We start from the raw sequence: 23,524 nt of genomic DNA, 5'->3' as shown, positions 1-23,524 counted from the left end.
AATGTTTTAAGTGTTGGATTGCACTACCTGCAGAAGGGGAGTATGGGATTATCACTTATTGATAAGAAAACAACAGACCATCATTAAGCACAAGAAAAGATTCAATTCCCAATAGCATCCTGATTCAAGAACAGTATTTTCTACATGGCTAGAGTTGTGCAAGACCAGGTTTTCTTTCAGGATGAATTACCAGATTATTTCATCCACATGTGAAAAAGACAGGCTAATGCCCACGCAGAAAGGGAAAGTATCTTCTCAATCATCATAAATATTCATATGGAGCTAATTTACATGTCATCAACCAAACACTTATCGCAGCATTAAATAGACGACTTACTAACCTGTTTTCTTGGACTCCTCAGTAAGACCCGGGGAAGCTCATCCCTCCCCGCTGCAGCTGCACACCCCAGCCCTGGCCAGTCCTGTCTGCCGCTGACTCAGAGGACGAGCAGGAGGAAACACCACCCTCGAAGCTGGCACAATTCGGTCTGCTCAGCTGATATGGCAGAAAGCCACGGAGAAGGGAATTTGTTTTTGCTAGCATTACTGCAATATTTCAACATGCTTTAAATTGTTTAAGCGTGTTAGCTACTGAGGGCAAGTACTAGATATACAGACACGGAAAGCAAAGCCCTTCCAAGAGGAAGGAGAGCCTCACAGCTGAGATGCTGAACTGTGACTTCAACTCCGAAGTTGTTGTTCAATTGGACTTGACGGACTAGGTTCAACATTGTTCTCCTTGCAGACCTCCAAGATGTTTAGGGCAAGCTAGAGATTTTCAGTTCATCTCCACTACTGTGCTACCCTTCTCTTCTACTCTCTACCTTCTGAGAAAGCTAACTCCTACCACTAACATACTTCAACCTTGGCTCATGCCCTACCATAATATACCAACATGAGGAATACACAGGTTCACAGGAGGCAATATGGGATGCAGATTTCATATTTAGCTAATCCTTTACAGCCCCACAGGGGCCACATGATTAATGCACCCCGCATTTTGAACTGGCTGGAGCCCAAAGTCGAAAGACACTTTCACAATGGCTGTGCCTTAACTTTTCTGCAAAGTACAGAAAGCGTAATGATTCCATACTGTGAGCTGGCTTGGTAACATAGCTGTCAGAATAATGATTTTTCTCTTATTCATCTTCAGAGCTAGGTAGTTCAAACCTGAGTTAGAACAACCTACTTGCAATTGATTCTGGCCATCATCAATTTAGGGAGAAGTTTAGCAGAGAAAAAGCATATCACATTTGCACCCTAGACATAGAAATAATCCTGGATGCCCTAAGCACTTTAATAAAGTAACCTGCTCTTTCACAAGGAAATTGGAATAAAAAATAATGCTTTTCCCTTAAATATCCTTTATGCAGATTAGGCAAAGAATCCATTTAGACAGTAATTAATATTTGGATATGTCCATATACCACAGGATGAGCAAGCTCTCGAAGCATTAAGTGAATCTTCCATCAACCAAGACAAAAAAGGTTTATTAGAATAATTGTGTCAGTTTACACCGTTCACGCAGAATATGATTGTCATCTGCAAAGACAACTCCCTTCCAAAACTGGGAAAGCACTGATCTGATTTCAGTGAAACACTGTAAGGTGACATGGCAGAGGGTCCCATTTCCCCTCGCCCACAGCTTGCCCATTCTCCTTTTCAGCATGCTGAGGGGGAGCAAGAAGTCACCTTCCTGGCTGACACCACGGTACAGGTCTGTGAAGGCTGGAAGTAAAAATTGCATTTGTCTATGCATTCATTTTGTTGTCAACCTAAATAATACTGGTCTTCTGGGAGTTAAAGCTCTTTAGGAGCTCACATTTGGTATGCTGGATAATATTATTTTATAAACTCTAACCTTCTGACAGCTTATTTTTTTTCAGCTCACAAATTTCTCACCTCCCCTATCATAGTTTCAGTTGTCTTCTGAAGAGTACATCTTAAACTAGCAGTAGTTCCTTAAATATACATAGTACCATTATTATGTGGAGTAGAAATACATTACAGTAGAAATCCTAGGGAAATGGCACTTGCTGTCTTTTCAGAAAAAAAAAAAAAATCTTTGTCATTTGAGACCATGCAGATGGCTTCCTGACAGAGAAATCTAGATTAATTTGCTAGTCGGATTAAAAAAATTAAATCTCTAATTTAACACCTGCAACTTTTCTGTACAGCTCTTACAAGTTTGTTTTTCTGGCATGTATAAAAGCTTTCAAGAAAAGCCACTAGAATAACAACTCAAAACCTATTTTGTTTTAATGCAAATTCCAAAATTCTGTCAAAAGGCTTCTCTTTGGCAATGAGCATTAGCTAGAGTATTACACAAAAAATTGCTGATGAACTGAAAGTTAAAACCTTGCCAAGTGTTTAGGAATGAGCAATATTACTAACTTAACTAAGACCAACATTAATAAGCAAATTTTTATACCTACAAGAAGGACTATAAATAGCATTACCTGTTAGCAAGTCAGTTGTCAGCACTGGTGTGTCTAAGAAACAAATAATAATGGGTTTCAAAGTGGCTGCCTACTGATCAACTTATTCCAAGCTCCACGTACATTCAGATGAACTGCAGATCAGAATGAGCATCACTTCATCCGAGAGCAGATTCCCTTGGATGCCAGTTCCGTAACGCAGTCCAAAATAAAGTCTGTGTCCGTCCTCACCCTGCCAAAAGTGAAATGTCAGATGTCCTCTAAAGCCACCTGTCTCCAAGTCACCTAAAGCACCACTCCAACTCAAGACCAGATTAAACTCTTAAATGCAGGTTGAACTGATAGAAAGCATTTGGTAATCTGCCACCACAGTATCAGTTCATAGGGTTTTTCTTTTCCTAACCATGAGCTCCCCGACTGTTTCTCTTCTTAGGTTGTCTGAAAAGGTTTATATTTAGCACACGACCCCTTTCTACACAGGAATTACAGGAGAGGTTTATGAAGATTTTAAAATTCAGAATTGCAGCCTGTCAGTTTTTCCTTCACACAGCTCTGAGCCCAGTTGTGAATTTGTGGAGGTGGAGGTGGATGTGTGGGGGAGTTGCAGGCTTCTTTCTCCCTCTTGCTGATGGGAAAAGATAGGCAGCAGGAAAGGGTATCAGGTTTACAACATTAAGACAGATGGAAAAGGCAGCTCTAACATGCATATCACCATGGAGCACAGCAAGCAGAAGGTGATGTCTCTAAGGGAGAGCCTGTACATCACAATGACATCACTCAACAACCCAAGGGCTGTCTGAAACTACATGCAATTTTAAACACCAGTGTTGATCAGTACGAGATGTGCTTATTTTTTAAAACAAGAAATGGGTCAGAGCTCATCAGCTCATGGATATTTTTATGATCCATCCAATCAGGAATTCTGAAAACAGAAGAGCTTCTCCTGAGCATACAAAACAAAGGAGCATTCTAAGCATAAACTTTAAACATGCTTTATGAAAGGCTGCACATAATGCACATAAACATGTAAGAGGCAGTTAAAAAGATGCCTGCTTTGAAAAGCCTAAACAGGTAGTTCTAGAGCATGACAGATTTATATCCTACCTTCACATTGTAACTCCTAGTTCACTCTGGTATTTTCAGGATGACTAGACCCAACGTTTCATTGCATCGGAAGGTCTGATCTGAGCTTTTAACTACAGAATCTCTCCTGTATTTAATTTAGCAGATAAAGTTTTCCTGAGATCCAGTGGAAGAAGCTGGATATATTCAGAATATAAATGTGGTATAGTTTTTCTTTCATTTTAGTTACAGTAAGGAAAGTTAGACATTGCACTACCTTACCAAGGGACACAGTGCATTCTTCATTGCCCAACATCTTGAAGGCCAGAATGTCTTTTTACAGCACTCTACAGCTCTGAGGGCAAGAGGGAAGGGCACAAGGGCCAGGTGCTGCTCTCCCTGAACACCAGCAGGATTTTGGCTTCTAAAACCAAGGGATGCTCTTTGGGTAGCAAGGCTGGCTGGGGAGAGACGAGATCTACTTAATGAAGTGGGACAAGAGCATCTTCAACAGATTTGCTAACTCAGTGAGGAAGGCTTTAAACTAGGTTTACTGGTGGATGAAGACCAGAAATCAGAGAGGGAATAAGAAATTGAGGACACGGGGGTGGTACCCACCCAACAGTATAACAAAGGAAGCTCTCACTCTTCCTGCAAAAGTGATGTAACCACAGAGCCACCCGAAGTACCTGTATATGACTATGCAGCACATAAAGAGGATGAGTCAGATCTGCGTGAACCTGCAGAGTTATGGAATGACATGAAACAGATGGGACAGCTCACACAGAGCCCCATAATGGGTGGACACAGGCTCTTTAGGAAGAACAGGCTGGGAAGACAAGGGGTTGTGCTCAGCATACATGCTCAACGCATAGAGCTTTGCTACAGGGGTAGCAGGGGGCTGGGAGCTAATGGACCAAAATTAGAGAGTATGCCAAAAGGGATAGCCACGGTGGAGGTCTCCTACAGATGCCCAGTCAAAACCTCCTTTGAACAGAAGGAAGAGGCCTCATAACATAGGCCTTGATTCTCATGAGAAATTCTAACTCCATAATGCTTATGGAAAGGGCAATATAGTGAGATGCAAGCAGTCCAGAAGATTTATGGGACATGTCTGGGAAAGTTTATGCTGCAGATGCTGGACAGGCAGCTAGAAGCGGCGGTCTGCTGGACCTTCCACTCACGACTAAAGAACTTGCTGGGGACATTCAGGCAGTGGTAGCCTTTATTACAGTTATCATGACTTGCAGTTTAAGACCCTAAGGGAGTAAGGCAGGCAAGGAGCAAAGACCCTGGCTTTCAGGAGAATGGACTTTCGGTTATACAGGTGGGTGGGACCCTGTGAAGCATTGCCTTGGGAGGCAAAAGGGCCCAGGAGAGCTGGCTGATCTTCAAGGACAACCTTGTCAAATCACAGGAGCAGTCTATTCCAGTGCGCTAAAGAGTGAGGAAACAAGCTAGCAGGCCAGCTTGATTTAACAGGGAACTCCCGAGTAACTCAAGTACAAAAGAATATATGAAATTAGAAGCCGAGACAGGCTACCTGGGAGGCATAGCAAAGCATTGCCTGGGCAGGCAATGACAGAGAAGGACAAAGTTAGACTGAAGCTGAAACCAGTGAAACATGCAATGCACAAAGGCTAGTGGCAGAATTTCATGAAGAGTGCTACCCACAGTAGAGAAGGGCCAAATTTGGGACCACTTAATCAACTGGATATACCCAGATCAATGGGACCAGAAGCGACGCATCTAAAATGGGCTAACATCATTGCAAGACCATTCTATGATTTTTGAAAAGCCATTGCATTTGGGGGATGTTCCCATTGACTGAAGAAAGACAAATACCATGTCTTCCTTTAAATAAGGCAAGAAGGAGGCTCCAAGGTACTACAGGCCAGTCAGTCTCATTTCACTCACCAGGAAGATTTTGGAACAAGTCCTCCTAGAAGACATTTTCAGGCACTTGAAGAATAAGCCAGTGATTTGGAGCAGCCAACATGGATTTAGTAAGGGGAAATCACACCTGAACAACCTGTGACGAGATGACTAGCTCTGAACCAGGAAAGAGCAGTAAAAGCGGTCTTGAGTTCAGTAAGTCTCCAATGTTGTCTCCCATAACAACCTTGTAGCCAAACTGGATGGGATAGATGGACTACAAGATGCATAAAACCTGGCCGGACTGGCAGGTTCAAAGTTACACTTGAAGGCAGTTAGTTACTATTGGTGTTCCTCAGGGTTCAATGTTGGCATTGATGCAGTTAATTTTCATTGACGTCCTAAACACTGGGATGAAAGGCACCCTCAGCAAGTTCAGAGATGAGGTGTAACTGGGTGCATGATTGATGCGGTGGGGGATAGGCTGCTGTTCAAAGGGACCTCAAAAAGCTGGAGGAGTAGCAGAAACCTCATGAAGTTCAAAGATACATGCAAAGTCTTTCACACAAGACAGAATAACCCCAGTTAAAAATAAAATTCAAAATAAAAGCCAATTAAAAAAGGGAAGACTCACCAGCAAGACACACTTTGCTGTAAAAAATAAATGGGAGTAGAGGAGTTTAATACCACTTTTTCTCTACAGCTCTGCTAAAGGAGGGTAGCTTTATGGTTGGCTGATTCAATAGTTTTTTGTGGCAGAGGCTACATTAGGGAAACTGCCACTGCAGTGTATGCTTATGGTAAGTGCATTGCAATGGGTCCTGCAGGTTGCCTGTGAGAACCTGCTGCTTTGCACTGCAGTGTATGGGAAACTACAATAACAGATCCCACATAGCAAACTAACATAAGCCTAGACCAAAGGTCACTTTTCCCATTGCCACTTACCTTGGAGCCCTTTTCAGTATAAATGCCCGCTGAAGAGGCCAGGGCCTGCCCACTGAAGATACTGTCAATATCCGCCAGATGCAAATACTGTTTCACAGTGCTTCCAAGCTTAAAGTCAGCTAACTGTAGATTGCTTAAGTTTAAGGCCATTGCCCTACCTATGGCAAGTACTCCATTCTTCCAACTCTTATTTTCTTTCCTCATAACTCTAGAGCCTAGACAGGAATTCCTTTAGCCATGTCACTTTTGTATAGTGTTTCATTTTCTACATGCTACCATGTGTCGAAATCCTTTCCCCTGTCATTTTCAAGCCATTAAACTGCCACTACAGCAATTCAAAGTATTGCTTTAAAATCCTGTTAAAGGATTATGCAAAAAACCCTTTTGACAATGCTATAAGGACAGTACATTAGGCTGCAATATGAATGTGTATATATATGCAGGGGAAAGGGGGGGAGCAAAGCAGGGGGAAGATTTTATGAAATCGCCTGATGCTAAACATGAAAGAGGAAAAGCTGTCACTCTCAAAGCCTAAGCAAAGGGTCAACGTAAATGAACACAGACATGAATGAAACTGCTCCCAACTGAAACTGGAGGGTCCTCAATCTTACAGTGAGTGGTCCCATTAGTTTCAGTGGTTCCTCCCACCTACAAGCTGCATCACAGAACTGGTAGCCTCATTTTATCCCAGCACTGCTAGAATTGTTAAAGGGCAAGACTGAAAATTATTGTAAAGCTGATGAAAAAAAATGTGTAGACTATTTTCAGCCTAACCACTCCACAGCTAACATGTGGCCAAGGCATTTGAAGTAAATGACATGAACAAAAGGAAGAAAGAAAAGGCCGTTGAGAAATACTTATATTGGGAACAGAGTTAAAAAAATAAAAAATTCACTTCTAAGTGCAGATCTCTGAGAAGTATCTACATAGCTCAAATCTAGTGACTGAAACTTTGCTTGACAATTGAAATTTATATCATAAAACACTATAATTGCCTTCCTCATCAGGAATACAGTTTTATGTCTAGGTTAGTGGAAGTTGCACTTCTGGGTATGATTTTAAAAAACCACAGCAAGGGTCTACCTCATCACTGAGTTCTTCCTCTAATATTTGTAACTGTGAGGAATGAAATAACAGCAATACTGAAGAAATATAGTTGTGAGTTATACCTCCAAGCCAAGGTTTTCCCTATACAAGGAAAATCATACCATCTATATACATACAGGAAGATGCATATAGATCTTTATGTAACATACATATAACATGGAAGATCTTTTCCCTTGCTATAAAAGGTTTGAGACAACTACTGCTTTTAGCTAAGTTTTTCTATATTAGGTATTCAGGCTGCTGCTTCATAGGACAATAAATCTATTTTCAGCACCTATTCCTGAATCGAGAGTGCCAGGACCAGCTAAAGCAAACCAACAGAAACTCAGCTTGCCAAGGCTAATCTGATCATAAGTTTTTGAATTGTTGTATCTGTCCCCCAAAACGTTTTGCTGTAGCCAGTGTTGCCTGCTCACTTGTAGCCAGCATATGGCTGGCATAAGTGTTGCAAGAAATGTAGATTCAGTTAATATTCAGGTTCCTATAACACCCCTGATCTAGACCAAATGCATACTTCCACACTGTGTAGAGAACCCAGGTCTGGTATCAGTGAGCATGTATCCCTAGGCAATATTTTCAATTTAAGTACAAACCTGAGTTCATAAGGGATACTCTTCCTGAAAATATTGCTTCTATTTGCAAACATTTATAATAGCTACAATCTCTGACTATTTCAGCTATAGACACAAGCCACTAAAAGGTGTTCTCTAAGTGAGAAGCCCTGTCACATCATACACATGTATATGTAAGTAAACTTGAGCTCTCAGCTAACAGGAGTACATTCACAGCTCACCTCTGCATTGTTACCTGCAAGACACCAACTTACAATGAATAGCAAGCCAGGTGGCAAACTGTGACAGCGTATGGCCCCTACTCTTCTTCTCCCTAATCCTTAGGGAATCATTTTGTTCCTGCCACTTATCACCATGACCTACACTTCCACCACTCCCAACACAGCAACAAGACTGTATCAGTCTCATCCTAGCTTCTCTGCTATATGTGCATTTGCATACGTGAACTGTCCTTGTATCCTCCAGACCAAACCTCCTTTGCTCTAATTACAAGAACCTAGCTAGATTTAGCCACTACCTAGCCAGGAGAACAGCTAAACCAGGAAGCTTACTCTACCACTCAAAACTCTTAAAGCTGGATCTGATTTTCTAAGCAATATTTTCTACTACAGACACAATTTTACTAGGCTTGATAGAGTCAGGGATCCTTAGAAAAAGTTCTATCACCTGTGCTACCTAGGAATTCAGACTAGAGAAGGGTCCTCCAAACAAAAATTCAGTTGATCCATCCTTCACTTGCCCTCTTGTCCATGAGACCTTCCATAATTCTGTTTAAAGTTTCGTGGTGCTATCATAATAAAAGCAAATAGCAAAGTGTGGGACACCTGGCCTTTCTGGTCTAAAGCAAATGTAGAATGGAAGGTTCATCTCCTATTACATTTCAAGGGGACACTTCCAAGTTTGGTTTTGGCTTTGTATGCTCAGAAGGGTAGCAGGGTCTATGTGCAGACTTCAGATGAGTACTCTCATCCCCTTGGAAACATTTTTGCACTGACTAGAACCATGCACACAATGAAAATTCAGACGAAAACAATCTTTCAAATGTAACTTCAGGTTTTCTCTTATGCCATGCAATAGGAAGGGGAAAAACAAGTTTTCATCCATGCAGCATCATTTGTGATGCTTTCATTAAAAGTTAGAACTATAAAACTGAAACTCTCACTTTCTATATATAAACAACTGGCTTTTCTTTTAAGAGTCACTTTCAAATTAAATACAATCCCAGCTGTCATTTCTAGCTATTTAATCAAAGAGGTTTCGTAGGTACATAAAGCAGGAGGTGATTAAGTTAAATTAGAGCCTATATTTACAAGCATCCCCTGAAGCAAGCAGATTTTCTGCAGCATATAAATATTCCTAAGGGTTGTTCAATCATGGTATCTGAATAAACGAGACTGCTAATGGATGAAGTGCACAGTATTAATCCCACTTCAAGACACCCTACTCCCTCTTTAGCAACCCCAAGTGTTACAGGTTGATCAGCAGTACAACTGAAGTGCCCAGGGGCAGCCGAGCTAGTGCTTTCCATTTTCTTTCCTCTTATCCCTTTCCATCCAATTCTAGCTACAAAACAAGCACATTTTTAAACACAGCTTGAGGCACCAGAGGTGACAGCTCCTTCCTGCATCTGTCAGCCTCGTAGTTAGGACACTTACTCCAGACAACCTCACCGCCTTCTCAGGAGAAGGAAGGGGAAGCAAAGCATGTTGCCTCTGGAAGAAGAGGGGAGGGTTTCTCTTTACCCAGTGAGGCACTTCCACCACAGAAACTGCAGGAGGATTAACAGGAGCAGGACCCAGGACCTACAGGTCCAAGTGCCGAGTCCATCATTGTTCATTTGCCATCTCTCAACAAATCTGATTTAAAAATGCACTTGCTTTCCGCACTGAACATCCATGACACTGAGAAGATTTAAAGACAATTTGAAGACTCCAAAGCAATTGGCTGCAAAGGAAAATATTAGAGATAAGTCAGATATTGAAATTATATTCCTAATTTTTCATAAAAGTCTAGCCAAAAAGGAGAACAAAACTCCAAGTTGTCTTATTTTCAGTTCTGCTCTTTACCACCAAAGTTATCCTCTACCTCATGAATCACCCTCAAAGTATTCTGATTATACTGGATAAAACAATAGAGGAAGATGTTTGGTTTAAAACTAGATACTTGCAGTAATTTCTTTTTCAGATTCTATTATATTCTACATACATTATTGAATATGTAAGTAGAAATTGTAAGTAGAAATATCTGTTTTAAGAAAAACACCTAGCATATTAAAATTCTCCTAAATAAAGATGAAAATACCTTCAAAAATACAGACGGCTAACATGCTAAACTGGATGGTATGAAATCCTTAACTGTCAGGGGCAGGTGAGAGAATAACACCATTCATGATCTGCAGGCTAAGGTAGTCCATCCACATTACATCATTTGGAGATCTCAATATGTAGAAGTAAAGCAAGAAGAGTCTACGCACAGATTGAGTTCTCTTTTAGTGAAGCAGCAAAGACAACCCTAGCTTGTGAAGGGGAGGCATATATCACATTGGCTACTGTCGGTGGGCTGAGGGAAAAGGAGGTGCCGAGATGCTTTTCCTTCCAACCCACCACTCCTCCTCCCACAGACACCAGCTGACCCCATGCCAGACATTGTTCTTCCAGAGATCTCACAGGCTTCTCTTTCCTTTTGTTGCCTTAGGGTTTTACATAAGTCAAAATGTTCAAAACGTTCATTTTCATGGCATTAAATGCCATATGGTATTGGGTCACTTGAGCATGCTGTTAGGAGAATAGCTGTTCTCAGAGGAGAGGGTCAAATTGGCAGGCAGATATCCAAGTGCCAAAGTCCAGGGACAGTTATTCAGTATTTACGATCATTTTTGTAATACACAGCCTAGGAATGATTTCAGAGCCTGAATCCCCAGTTTGCCTGTTGTATCCAATAGCTGGAGGACAGATGCAAGGGAAGATGGCCAATTAGCAGCTGGGTCTGACACCCCCAAGATTCCTCACTCATATGGGACTGCACATTGCCACAGGTAAGACCTGTGCTGGCAGCACAGTGGCATGAAGATGTCAGCCCTGCTGAGAAGGGGCTAGCCTGCTGTCAGACCCATGAGAAACATGTCACATTTGATTGAACAAAAAGTCACTCTTTGTAGTAAACATGGAAATTAAGAGCTCAGTGGTTCCTGGTTCCACTGTTCTCATAATGCAAAACCTTTAGTATAACCTTTGCTTACATTCACCAGCTGCCCAGTTAACACATCTATGAAGCCGTACATCCAAAGTACAGGCCACAGCCCTGTATCCCTTACCTTCTGGGTTACAACACCCCAAGCCTCTTGCATACTCCTATATTGTATCAGTTGGATGCTCAGAAGACCATGGGGTCTGACGGGTTTCATCTGAGTACTGAAGGAGCTAGCAGATGTTACAGCAGGACCCCTCTCAATCATCTGCCAAAGGTCTTGGGAATCTGGAGAGGTCCCTACTGACTGGAAGCTAGCCAATGTTATTCCAGTTTACAAGAAGAGTGTGAAGGAACACCCAGGAAAATACAAACCTGTTAGTTCCTGGAAAAATTAAGAAGATCACACTGGGTGCTACTGAAAGACATTTAAAGGACAATGCCATCATCAGGCACAGCCAACACAGCCTCACAAAGGGAAAGTCCTAACTAATTTGATATCCTTCTATCATAAGGTCACCTGCCTAGTGGATGAAGGGAAGGTGGTGGACATAGTTTTCTGGATTTTAGTAAGGCTCTTGACACTGTCCCTCACAGCATCCTTCTGGATAAGATGTCCAGCTGTGGGATGAACAGGTACATGGTATGGTGGGTGAAGAACAGGCTGAATGGCAGGGCTCAGAGTTGTAGCGAATGGGGCTATTCTGGTTGGCAACCGGTCACCAGCAGCGTCCCTCAGGCCTCAATTCTAGGGCCAGTTCTGTTCAATATGGGAATGGGATGGAAGCCCTTACAGATAAGCCCAAATAGCCCATGGGCTGGGAAGAAACACTTGGTACATTCTTTCTTTGTTTCAGTAAATATTCAGAGATTTTTTTTTTTTACGTCAGGACTACTCCCTCAGTGGAAACCAAGGGATGATCTACCATGACCTGTGTTACAGCCCAGTGGATGCCACTGTTCAACCCCCTGCTCCCAGTGAGGCAGAGAACAGGCTGAACTTAACCCTCCCACAATGTGGGACATCCTCCTGACTACGGGAGTGCTGTTTCACTTCCCTTTGTTAAAGACACTCAAACGTGCACCAAAACACTTCTCTTACACGCAAGCACCAAAGGTTAAACATAAGGTTCAACCCAAGAAGAATTTTTCAGCTTTTCAATTCTGTAAGAAAACAAGCATACTTGCAAACAAGCTCAAAAAAATCAGTTTGATCTAGAGTATTATTTCTCCAGGTATTTCGAGCTATTCTCACCCAGGACTCGCATCAAATATACTGACTTAGACATTAGGACAGGGTATTCAGATAACAGACTTACACTTAAGTTTTCTTGAATTGACTGCCTCCAAGTGTTCTAAATCTACTATCTCTTTGATGGGCATTTGTACAAGTTTCAGGCATAAGTGAGCAAAGAAACAAAGTTAACCTCAGCATGGCAGAAACATACATAAAATTTGTTCCTGATTACCACTCCTAATATGTGCCTAAGAAGTTCCTAATAGGTACAGATATAGAGTTTATTTCCCCCATCAACATGTTAACTGTGTATCTTTATAGCTCTAACATTTATACATAAGCAGTGAAACCCCAGTATAATTTCTCTTACTGGGCTATATTCTACACTTCTATCCACCAGAAGAGAGCTTTGCTTGCCTGTATGCTGGTTTTAGTTTTTGACCAGCATCAATCCACTCATGGCTGTATTCCCACAGTATACTTTCCTGTATCAAGACTGATAGTAGCTTTAATATCCAGGCTTAAGGTAAGGTAGTTTATTCAAGAATTTCAGAAAAAACAAGATTAAGCAAGTGGTATACACTGCAGTTGTCACTATCTCCTGTCAATGTTCAGGACTGGTGAAGATGTTACTTCTATTCCTGTGTCCACAAGACAGTGTGCCACCTACATTTACTGTATTCCTACTAGTGATATCTATCTACGTAAAACATACTGCTTTATTTATAAAGGTTGCTTCATAAGTTGGTAGCAAGAATAAGATATATTTAACTCATTGGCACACATTAAGACAGGTTGAAAAAGGCTTTACTATGCCTTCTGTAGGGCTGTGCCTGTACTTCCTGACTTATAGAGGGAGTTAAAGAGATTAAGCAACAAAATGTGGCAGCACTGCCAGTATTTAGAGGTGATGGCAGGCTTTAGGGATGAACCAACTGAAGTTAATATTCAGTCTGTGGTTTGAGATAACTCATGGGACAGCTGAAACTTAATGTTGGGCTTTTTGATATTTTAAATAGCCAGTCGACATTGATGATACCTTTTCCAAGAGCTCAGAACATAAACACACACTAACTCTCGAAAAAATTTCCTGAACAGTAGAGATGGCAAAGGTCTTACAAAACTTCTCCCCCCAAGGAATATATATATTGCTATCCAAGTGTAGTTAAAAAATCAAAACTGACAAGGAAGGGAGGAAATGTGACTTAGCCAGCTCTACTGAGGAGCGAGCAGCTGTTCCCTAAATACAGAGTTATGCCTACTCCAGAGGTGGAGAACTGTATCAAACGTAAAGGTTTACTGTGTTCACTCTCATCCATTATTTGCCTTGCCATTGTTCAATGTTCGTTTTTTAGGATGTATCTAATCTTGGGATAAACATTCAGCAAATACAGCATCCTTTTTTCTTCCCTGACTTTTCTCCCTTCTAGCTGTTTTCAGTAAAAACTTATTTTGCCACAGTATTTTGAACAGGAACCTATTACTCCTTTTCCTATCACTGATACATGCCTTTTTCTCCAGTTTTGTTCTTTAGTTATTTTGGGGGATCATGTAACAGCTTTTCTTGAGTGCTACAAAGCTCAAAGCTTTCCAATTCATTCCTCAAGAGTTAGAGGGGAAATCACTGGACCCTTCTTCTCCTCCTCAGACACCTCTTTCTTTCACATTTTATGTCAGACTAATTGAGTTGCCAACATCTCAAGGAGTAAGGATGGCAGCAGCTACGCAAGATCCACCTGGATGTGGATCAGACTTTTCCTAGAACAATTATACATATTGTGGAAGCTGTTTCAAATTTACACTGTCAATTGCTCACTATCAGAACTGGAATCCACTAATTCTCAGGGCACAGAGCAACTTTGCCTTTAGTGGGAGATCATTTTTAAAACACTTCTGAACAGAAGTTTGGGAAGAATGTTCTTCGCATTTGTTGGTTTTCAAAATTGCAACAGCAATTCTTACACATTCTCATGTAATTTCCACAAAAGCTCTATGTAAGTCACTGGATTATCTACATCACATTCTTCCCTTTACATCACTGAATTCATTATTTCTGATTTAAACAGAGCAAAGACCCCTGTCATTGCTACCTGCCAAGTCCATTGACTATCCTGGTCTAAAAGGCTGTGAATCATTCTGGATAAATTAAGTCCTATATCCTCCTTCATAAGGGAAACTCTTCAGGGTTACTGAACTGTACAGCAAGTGAAGCCCATGAAAGTAGATGGCATAGATATCTTAATCACCATAAAGATAACTTCTCACAGATGAGAAGATTTAGGCTCAAAATTTAACTTACATCTCTCCAGATCAAGAGAGGTTGTAAAGATGCCAATTAAACTTGCAGAATAACGAAACACCAAAGCTACAATTACATATCCAGCCATAGCTCTGGTCATGACTGAGTATTTCTTCATATGATCTCTTGGAAAACACCACACCATTCTCCACTTAAAAGGAAAAGAGCTTTATCTACTCTTTCAGGTAAAGAGCTATCAGGAAGGCAGCATCCATGATGGACATGACTCACCTAGCAGGTTTCAAGGCTCATACGACAGAGTTTCTTACCTCAGAGGCACACAAGTTATTCTTCTCTTGATATGTCAGGAGAGGCTTCGTTCATTCTCTAAAGGAGCTGAAATCCCTCCAAGCCACAGTTTTGTAGCAATGTAGGCTCTTAGCTTCAGCCAGCCTTGCCCTATCCTATATACAAAAGTCAATGTGCAATCTCCACCTGACTTAGCAGGGCATCAATGCCAAAAGCTTAACCCTACACTTAATTTGCACTTCTGCTGCTGCATGTCCAAGTTTCTGCCCTGAACACACTTTGATAGGGGAAGATAGTGTTTACTGAGAGACTCAAGCTCACATAATAAATCAAAGATCAAACTTCCAAATAGAAGTTCCTCACCACTGATCTGTAAAACCGTAAGAGCCTACAAACAGCTACAATCTCTTGAGCTCTTGCCAATCCTGCTACCTTTCTGCTTCAGAATTAATTTTTTCCTTGGTTTATTATACACGTATTTAACCAATCTTTCCTTTCTGTCAGACCCCTGTGGCAATAGATCTTATGCATTTACTATCAAACTGAGTATAAAATATTAATATCTTATTAAAGATTTAGTTGAGTCAGACATGTTTTCTGCTTCCTTTCATTTAAGGGATTGGTGGGAAAGAGTGTTGTTTTGTTTTTTCAATACCAATATCCACAGGGTATAAAGCAGTACAGACATCCTCTGCTTTCCACTGCTGACAATAATTACAGTTAGTCAATCTTACTTTCACTTAATGTTCAGAGATTGAGTACTTGTCTGGGAAGGGCCTTGAACTGTAAAGATTCAAGGGACTATTTTTCCCTGCAGAACAGTGAAGTAATGGGGTCTTCCCAGCTTTCAAGGTTCTTTACTAGCTCAGGGAATTAATTGGTAACATAAGCATAAAGCAGACCTTTAACTGGGCCATTTAGTGCTGTGGTAGGACAGGTATTCTTTGTTCTCACAGGTTTTCCTGTGGGGAGAAAGGTGGCAATCAGGAGATAATTGCAGTATGATGGTACAGTATTCATACACAGCAGGTATCCTTTGGACTAGGGCTGCCAAAACCAGAAAGGCAAGAGACTTTCAGCTTCCCCCCCGCCCGGCAAGGCCCTTTGCTAGTTGTGCCATTCTTAGAGCTTTTCCTTGGAGGATGGGGAGGGGAAGGTAAGCAGGTGAGTACAAGCCAAACAAAATTATTCCTTTTCCTTCTTCTAGGGCTGCTGAGCATTGAGGCTTTTAGCTCTGCTTTCAGAGATAAAGACTTACCCACCCTCTTTCCCATTTTTACCCTGATAGGCAAGCTTCAGACGAAAAAAAATCTGATTTTCCAGGTTTCTCTTTTGTCTGAGGTAGGAGTAGGAACTGCATTCCTTTCAGGGTAATTCAGAGCCTGCAACAGCAAAGAAAGCCCCTCAATAAGGGCAGAGGTAAAACCAAATAAAGGCTAATGAAAAGGATACAGATAGGCAATCAATAGATAGCAGAACAGTTGTATCACAAGATCTGTTTACCTAAAACCTTAATATTGCAATATCTGTCTACAAACCCCCCTTCTGTAACCCTAGAGAAGGAAATGAAATAGGCTGACCTGAAGCACAGCATTGATAGGAAGCAAAATGCAAATGCCCTCAGTTGCCTCCATATCTGGAACCTAGTTAAGAGTGCAAGGTGCTTCAGTTCTTTTTCTTTTTAGTAAAAAAGGCCACATAGGCAGGGGAATTGCTTATAGCCAATTCATCTGAGTCAGAGTGAGCCGCTAGACAGAGTTATAGTTTTTCTGTAGAAGGGGAAAGGGCAGCTATTTGAAGTAAAGCCTTAAGGGTTCGCGTGTACGTTTTCACTTCTGACCCAAAGGGCAGTCACTTCTTAATAAGCCTCTAGCATGATATAACAAGATAACAAGTGTTAAGATGCCATATAGCTTGTGTTGATGCATGCGTGAGAGACACAAAAATAATCAGTATTTGGTGAATACCTCCTGTGTGACAAAGGCAGACAACAGAAGTGAATAATGTGCATAAATGATGTCTACCCCTTGTGATCTTACCATAGCATATATATACACACATGAAGCTGAAAAAGCAGTCTCCATCTATGACAATTCAGGCCTACATGAGTGTAGAAGACAGCCAACAAACCTTTATACATGGAAATACACAACTCAGCAGGAAGGATCTCTTGTCTATAGCTGCAGTTTTGCAAACACATCGGCAAGGAAGTAATCTTACTTGATTTCAAGGGTAATTCTGAAGGCAGGACAGATACATACCTACGGTTGTTCAAGATGAGTGGACAGGTGTGTGCATGTAGTCTATTTATTTCCCCATCTTAATACAGCAAAGGACACTATTCCTTCTCAATAGGCTGTTTCCATTTTTGCTTTAGAGGATTCCCAGGAAATAACATAAAAACTGAGCACAATACTCAGGCATCGTAGCAAAGAGACATATGGAGAGAAGGAGTGTTACTTTGGAAGCTGCTTTTTTAACCAGACAAATATGGCAGCTGCTTTAAAACAGTTCACAGGTTTTTAAGTGCTGCAAATAGTCTTGAGATGCAACTCTGAAAGGGAGTGTGAGCAGGTGGTCAAGGTTCAGGAAAAACTGCATTTGATCCTTCAGCATGTATCACCTGCTTTCTTCCATGGCTATGAATACTAAAACATGCACAGTATTACAAATAATTGAAAGTGCAACACTTACAGTTCTGTATCTGGAGTCCAAGTTCCCAGGATTAGGTATGAATTAGTCAAAAGAAAAAAATTAACCATTTATACAATTTATGAGACTACCGATGTGTAGACAGTTTTTAGAAACAGAACAGGGTTCTGCAGAAAGAAAAATCTCTACATGACATGTGGCAGCCATTATCACCTAATGTGCTTCTGCAAGGCACTTTACTGAGCATGGTACAGGGATATAAATAAAATGGGGACTAAGTGTAAGTAGATACAAAACCTGCTAGTACAGACAAATTAAGGCCATGGACATTACTTTTGGCCACAAAATGCCCAGGGATTTAGTAACAGTAGATACATGCAGTCTCTACATGTACTAGTGAGCGGGGGTGAAAGCTCTGTGTTGTCATTGCAGTAAACAAAGCCGCTCATCTGATGTGCGCTACTGTAAAACCCCCAAAATGACAAAAGTGGCAGGAAACTAAAGACCTTAGCAGGACACAAGAGCAGAAGCAGCAAACAGACAAGTAATATTAAAATTGAAGTATAACCTAAAGTAGTCCAGTGAGAATAGTCCAAAAGGAATAGTGATCAATTGCAAGAGTGAGGCGCTCTACTCAGAAAAGGAATTCAGAAAATAGCAAGTTACCCGTTTCTTCACTGCAATGAAAAAAGACATCCCAGAACTTGAAACAAAGAGCCCATTACTGCATATTAAACTGGGCCGAGAATGACTATTTCTGCTAGCTGGGTAAACATAAGTACAAAGTTTCAAGTGCAGATGACCATGTTATCAAGGTGGGGGTGTTTTCAGATGCAGGTAGTAAGACAACACTCACAGAAACATTATGGCACACAGTGGCTGTCTGAGAAGACGTGGCCATCTTCTGCCCCAATAACAGGCAGCCAAAGAGGCAGCGCACCCATGCCTCAAGTTCAGCCTGGGCATAGTTGCAGAATACTGTTTCAGTGTTCCAAACCATGCTATGAATGAGATGGATGAAATGTGGTACAATCTGCTTTTATTCCTACTATGGGACAGTTACCTTTAGACAGACAACTACTTATGGTAAAATCTGCAACCACTGCTCCTCACATCACTCAAGCCTGCCTGTCATGTCCTTTATGTTAGCAGTGTGAGAGAGATACAGATGTCTCCTCCTTGTGAAGCTTTCCCTTACTGATCATGAATATCCATCCCTGTTCCCCTCAGAGCATGTTAATCTGACTGTAGCTGCACATGCAAATTCAGACACCTCATTATAATCTATCAGGGAACGCAAAAATGACAACCCACACCTTCTTAGAAGATAGGGTTCAGTTTAGAAAAGGTAGCGTGATCTTTGCATCAGAGGGCTCTCTGATGGAGATTACTTCGCCACTGCCCTTCCAGTAGTTTGCTCCCACTGCTTCAGAGAGACCTCGTCTTCTCATGAAATAGCTGCTGTAGCGTCAGAAGTTACCGTGCTATGGGGAAAATGAAGTCATAGCAAATGTCTCCTTAAAGTAAATTCTGTGAATATAACGATGCAATTATGAAGCGTTATTCTTCAAATACATGAGATCCCTAATAAATTGGATACTGTAGACATCCTGAGAATTGCACAGGAATTAAATGCTATTTATAAGTCACTTTGAGTCTTATGTCTTATATTGCAAAATTGACAAAATGGAGAAAATCCAATTGTTGGCGAGAGCTGGTAATTATTCCACATGAGATGGAGATCCAAGCCCCAGATGGTTCTCTAGATTCATGTGAAACTGAAGGCTGTTTTTAATTCAAGAAAGAGCTTTCAGTGGCAATGCTTACTGAAGTTATTCCCACTCCATGCATCTTACTTGTACCCCTTGGCACGACACAGCACCTGCCTTAGCTTGAGCAGCCACATTGTGAACAGGGTCAAGGAACTGATCCAGAAAAACAAACAGACAAATGTCAAAACATTGTTGCTGGTACCAACTTTAAGTGCAATCACTGAACACCTTCCAGTTTTGGAGAAATGAGGCTGTTAACTGTGACAGTCAAGCCTATCAACACAACCACACAACTCAAAATCCCAGTATTTTACAAGAGGATAGTCCTCAAACACCCTCTTTCACTTGAAGTAAGGTTAGAAGTTAAATTCTAGCCTGATCCAGACCAGTGGGAAATATCCCCTGACTTCAGAGCCAAGAGTTCACCCTCATGGTTTCAGGAACCATTTGTGGTACATCAGAAGTAGATCCACATGGATTCCCTCTTCAGCTTTGAGGGAAACTCAGAAGCATCCAGAATCCCAGGCGGGGATAAAACAAAATAGGAAGTTCTGAAAGTTTATTTCAACATTTTGAAATCATTCAGTTAATTAATCATAGCAATTTCCTAACTGATTGTAGTATTGATGTAGTTGATGTAGTTTTGTTTAGGTTCTTGTTTTCCAAAAAGGATATTTGGACACAATTGTCACAATCACACAAAGTTTAAATTGAAACAGGAATAGTTTACAAGAAAATCCTTTCAACTCTAATCAGAAGACAGTAACTTCAGAAAAATATTCAGATTACCACAGGATGTAACTTATTAAAAACATCCTTGTCACTTCCCGTAATAAAGCCTCCTTGGACACCATACTTCAAGGAACCTTAACTAATTTTCAACTACAGTAGCTTGGATGAACAATTTTCAACTTGCATATTTTTAAATGAAAAATTAATATTGAGTTTCTGGCATTTCTCCAGTTTGAATATGCATTGTAAAGCTGTTGGTTAAACAGTATTTCTAAAGGTTATGACATGCTGTGTACTACCAGCTGGAACAAATGGACCTAGACATTAAGATCACTTTCCACCTAGCCAAGACTCAAATTAACATTTCTGCTTTTTACATTTTGGTTTAATTCATACTCCCCAGCAGCAGGTGCTTTAATAGGAAGTAAAAAAAAGTTGACTTCACTGAAATTTAAGCCACTGAAATATAGGCTTACTAAAAGAGCAAATAGTCAAAGAAATCTGACAAATGGAAAACTTGAAGCAAAAACCCCACCAAATGAGCTAGTTCACTGCTTCTAGCTAAGCCACCACGGTGTCCATAGCTCTGCGCCTGACCCCAGGGAGGTGCTTCAGAGCACCCAGATTAGACCCAAAATCCCTCCCGTGCACCCTGAGCCACTCAGTACATTGTATAAGAGACACAATGGGTTCCTCTATTCGAGAGTTAGAGCAGAGGTTTCTAATATTCCTCAGTGATCAAATTTGCCCGCCAAAACATAGCAGCACCCACCCACACGGAAGGTGCCAGGAAGAAGTTGCACAGGTTTGAGGTGCTTCTCACCCTGAAAAGCTTAACTCACCAGCCTCTCACTCCCTTCCTTCCTCATAGAAAAGGTGTTTACGCATTTTCTTGCCTCTGCCCCAGCCCACGTGGCAAGCAAGTGTGACACTGCAGAGCCACGTGAACAAGAACAGCCGTCCCAAGCCAGGCCCACCCAGCAAACGCGCTGATGAGGAGGTCTTCTCCTCAGAGACGGAGGTGTAACTTCACTCAGGCAGAGGTTACCACCAACATCGGAGTTCACAGCTGCCATGCCCTTACTTGAGCACTATATTCACCTAGCTACTGTTTTAAAAGCGCACCTCCCCTTCCCTCTGAGTTTAAGGACTGACACCTGCTCAGTGTCTAAAAGCAAGGCATTCAATAGAAAACATAAATACCAGAGCATGGTGCCCTTATATTTCCCTAAAGCAACTACATGCTTGTCCTCAGAGAATAAGATAATCAGTTTTCAGATTTTTTTTGTTTACTACCTTAGTTAAATCAATACTCAGGGTGCTTCTTACTGCCCTTAATTTTTGAAGACTTCGGTGCTGTGGGTCTCTATTCACCATGAACAACCCTGTTATAAGGAACCCCCACTTCCACAAACCCAAAGCCAGACAGCAGGTACAGCTGAGAAGATACTGTAGAGGCAGCTGCCAATTCACTGCTTTGAAAAAGTTCCCTGGAATACCACACAAACTAGATGCTTAGTAAAACTGAAGCTAAATTGCATATCCTAACATAATGATAAATTACTATGTGGAGGGTAAAGAACCAAAATTTAAAGGCAACAGATCCAAATGACAGTTTGTCGGGCATTCCCACCATGTTTGCTTTTATGGAAGCTGAACTGCATGCAGTTGAAAGTAACTAAGATGCTTGATCTACCATTCTACATGTACACAGCTGCTGCAAATAAAGGACACTAAATATAACAGGGGGGAGGAGAAATGAATAGGAGCCAGAAAAGCCAACACTTTTCTTAAGTTTTCCAGCTAAATGTTTATTTCCATTATGTTAGACAGTGACCAGACTTCTGCAACTGACATTTTGTTGCCTGTAAATGCTCTGCTTGTGCAAGCACGGTGTGTATTGTTTCAGCTGTGAAATCCACTCAACAACTCTGAGTACTTTCCCTGATGAAAAACATCTTACTAGGCTGCTTACAGTGTCTAAGGATATGGTAGGTTTACCAAATGTATCAACTGAAAATGGTATAAAAAAGCCACATGTCCTCCTGGCTTGCCCAATAGCCAAAAGAACCCATCCCAGGTGTCCTTGGTAGTTCAAATAGAAAAAGTGAGGGGATAGACTTTGATGTTTCTCCCAATCTACTTACTGTAACTCTGAAAGGGACAGATCATAATTCTAGTAGTGTTTACAACCTGAAGATGGAGGGCATGCCCAGAAACAGCCCTTGACATCTACCCCAGAAGACCTCAACCATAACTGTTCCATGCCATAAGCCTCCATGCAGCTGACGTGTTAGCACCAGGCTGACAATACATAGCTGATCTTCAGCCGAGGAATCCAGAAAAATCACAGGACTAAAAGATGCAGAGGTCTATTGCATGTCACCGAGGCAACAGTCCTCTCCCTTTGCATTTATTTCCCAGTTGGGTTAAGCAGCTTCCCCCTTTGCTGTGGGGCAAGGATCCCATGGAGAAGCCCGAGCACCCACCTGGCACAGGTACTTCCACTAAGCAGCAGCATGGAAGAGCTGGGTGCTGTAACATGTGGGTACTCTGAACAGCTAAATGTTCAAATCTTCATTTCCAACTAATCTGCAGCAGGTTCAGTGAACCAGAAAACTGGGCCAGGTATTGATTGGACTAGTGTGCCACCTGAATACTTCAGGCTTAGATTTTCAGCAAATAGCAGGTGGGGGAATGCATATCAAAAGGAGCAGCGGAAAGTGGATTTATACTTCACCATAATTCTGAGACATTCAGAATCTAGGAACTTCATTCAGGCTCATATCCTTTTGAAATGGATACTCTGAAGCAGCACTCAGGTTAAGGAAAGCTCCAGAACAAGAGTTACCTACATAAATTTAATGTGGTTCCTTTGGGCCCAGTTATTTGTGACACAGCAGGTACTGTTTCTTCCAGGGGATCCCCAAGACTGAGCATAGTGGATGGCTGGTGCTTAACAGGTGAGCAGCCATCCAGATTTTTTTCTTCCCCTCAGTGAATTAACAGGCCAGGATTTAATTTATTGTCATACAATCTGGATGATTTAGTGATTTCCTGATGAGCTCTTCCAAGGACTCAGCAGATACTAATTGGTCTTCACAAAACCCCTGCAAAAGTAATTTTAACCACAAGCTTCTTATAGAGAGCTGAGGAACAGATAAATTTAGAAGTCCAACCTGACATACACAGTACTTTTTCAGTACCAGCCACCTCAAAAAAACAGGGCTTGCATGAGCTCCTACAACAAGAAAAGAAGTCCCAGCCCCATCTGACTTCACATGCTATCTGTCTTGCCAGTTAACCTCCTGCAACTTTTCACCCTTCTCCTGTTGTGCTGGTTTTGACTGGGATAGAATTAATTTTCTTCATAGTAGCTAGTATGGGGCTATGTTTTG

The 23,524-nt window shown here is 41.4% G+C and overlaps 1 protein-coding gene across 1 annotated transcript in view; it reads right to left on the bottom strand.

Annotated features, from left to right (window-relative positions):
- The window catches only part of SHISAL1 (shisa like 1), a 196,622-nt gene extending 193,614 nt beyond the window's left edge, over positions 1-3,008 (bottom strand). Inside the window, exon 1 of the mRNA XM_030040852.2 lies at positions 2,460-3,008. The gene's annotated coding sequence lies outside the window, so the exon portion shown is untranslated. The remainder of the gene's footprint in view (positions 1-2,459) is intronic.
- Between the last annotated feature and the right edge of the window lie 20,516 nt (positions 3,009-23,524).

Source organism: Aquila chrysaetos, chromosome 17, assembly GCF_900496995.4.
Source record: "Aquila chrysaetos chrysaetos chromosome 17, bAquChr1.4, whole genome shotgun sequence".
Lineage (NCBI taxonomy): Eukaryota > Metazoa > Chordata > Aves > Accipitriformes > Accipitridae > Aquila > Aquila chrysaetos.
Note: the sequence above shows the minus strand (reverse complement) of the source record. Positions and strands in the feature narration are given on the sequence as shown.